Source organism: Arachis ipaensis, chromosome B2 (assembly GCF_059453495.1).
Source record: "Arachis ipaensis isolate K30076 ecotype BB chromosome B2, ASM5945349v1, whole genome shotgun sequence".
In the NCBI taxonomy this organism is placed as follows: domain Eukaryota; kingdom Viridiplantae; phylum Streptophyta; class Magnoliopsida; order Fabales; family Fabaceae; genus Arachis; species Arachis ipaensis.
The window spans coordinates 62,013,025-62,015,261 of NC_142437.1; the positions used below are offsets into that span (position 1 = coordinate 62,013,025).

General features: G+C 38.5%; 1 non-coding gene across 1 annotated transcript; it reads right to left on the minus strand.

The window, feature by feature from the left end:
- Positions 1 to 986: 986 nt before the first annotated feature.
- Positions 987 to 1,094, minus strand: LOC148574095 (small nucleolar RNA R71). Its single transcript, XR_015906783.1, has one exon. It is a non-coding gene; the product is annotated as a small nucleolar RNA R71 (small nucleolar RNA).
- Between the last annotated feature and the right edge of the window lie 1,143 nt (positions 1,095 to 2,237).

A 2,237-nucleotide genomic window follows, 5' to 3' on the forward strand; every position in this document is an offset into this window, starting at 1 on the left:
TCTTTTCAAAATTTGTTTCAACTAACTAACTAACTTTTTGTTTGTTTCTTATCTTTTTCAAAACTACCTAACTAACTCTCTCTCTCTCATTTTCGAAAATCCCTTCCTTCTTTTTCAAAATTTCTTTTTGATTAACTATTATTTTAATTTTTAAATCTTAATTTTCGGAAAACTACTAACATTTTTCAAAAAAAAAAAAAACTATTTTCGAAAATCACTAACCCTTTTTCAAAAATATTTTTCGAAAATTCTCCCTCTCCCATCTTATTCTATTTATTTATTCATTTACTAACATCTCATCTCACATCTCAACCCTCCTCACAGTTGTGTTTCTTCCATTACATTACATTCTTTGTCTCCCCCTCTTCTTCTACTCACACAGGGATCCCTATACTGTGGTATAAAGGATCTCTATTATTATTATTATTTTTCTGTGCCCTCTTCTTTGTCATATGGGCAGGAGCAAGGATAAGAACATTCTTGTGGAAGCAGATCCAGAACCTGAAAGGACTCTGAAAAGGAAACTAAAAGAAGCTAAAATACAGCAATCCAGAAATAACCTTTCAAAAATTTTCGAACAGGAAGAGGAGATGGCAGCCGAAAATAATAATAATGTAAGGAAGATGCTTGGTGACTTTACTGCACCTAATTCCAATTTACATGGAAGAAGCATCTCCATTCCTGCCATTGGAGCAAACAACTTTGAGCTGAAACCTCAATTAGTTTCTCTGATGCAGCAGAACTGCAAGTTTCATGGACTTCCATCTGAAGATCCTTTTCAGTTCTTAACTGAATTCTTGCAGATATGTGATACTGTTAAGACTAATGGAGTAGATCCTAAAGTCTACAGGCTCATGCTTTTCCCTTTTGCTGTAAGAGACAGAGCTAGATTATGGTTGGATTCTCAACCCAAAGACAGCTTAAACTCTTGGGATAAGCTGGTCACGGCTTTCTTAGCCAAGTACTTTCCTCCTCAAAAGCTGAGCAAGCTTAGAGCTAATGTTTAAACCTTCAGACAGAAAGAAGGTGAATCCCTCTATGAAGCTTGGGAAAGATACAAACAGTTGACCAAAAAGTGTCCTTCTGACATGCTTTCAAAATGGACCATCCTGGATATATTCTATGATGGTTTATCTGAGCTATCAAAGATGTCACTGGACACTTCTGCAGGTGGATCCATTCACCTAAAGAAAACGCCTGCAGAAGCTCAAGAACTCATTGACATGGTTGCTAATAACCAGTTCATGTACACTTCTGAAAGGAATCCTGTGAGTAATGGGACGCCTATGAAGAAGGGAGTTCTTGAAGTTGATACTCTGAATGCCATATTGGCTCAGAATAAAATATTGACTCAGTAAGTCAATATGATCTCTCAGAGTCTGCATGGAATGCAAGCTGCATCCAACAGTACTCAAGAGGCTTCTTATGAAGAAGAAGCTTATGATCCTGAGAACCCTGCAATAGCAGAGGTGAATTACTTAGGTGAACCTTATGGAAACACCTATAACTCATCATGGAGAAATCATCCAAATTTCTCATGGAAGGATCAAAAGCCTCAACAAGGCTTTAATAATGGTGGAAGAAACAGGTTTAGAAATAATAAACCTTTTCCATCATCCACTCAGCAACAGACAGAGGACTCTAGACAAAATACTTCTAATTTGGCAAATTTAGTCTCTGATCTGTCTAAGGCCACTGTAAGTTTCATGAATGAAACAAGATCTTCCATTAGAAATCTGGAAGCATAAATGGGCCAGCTGAGTAAAAGGATCACTGAAATCCCTCCTAATACTCTCCCAAGCAATACAGAAGAGAATCCAAAAGGAGAGTGCAAGGCCATTGACATAAGCACCATGGCCGAACCTATGAGGAGAGGAGAGGACGTGAATCCCAAGGAGGAAGACCTCCTGGGACATCCAGTGATCAATAAGGAGCTTCCCTCTAAGGAACCAAAGGACTCTGAGGCTCATCTAGAGACCATAGAGATTCCATTGAACCTCCTTATGCCCTTCATGAGCTCTGATGAGTATTCCTCTTCTGAAGAGAATGAGGATGTTACTAAAGAGCAAACTGCCAAGTTTCTTGGTGCAATCATGAAGCTGAATGCCAAATTATTTGGCATTGATACTTGGGAAGTTGAACCTCCCTTGTTCATCAATGAACTAAGTGATCTGGATCAACTGACATTGCCTCAGAAGAGACAGGATCCTGGAAAGTTCATAATACCCTGCACCATA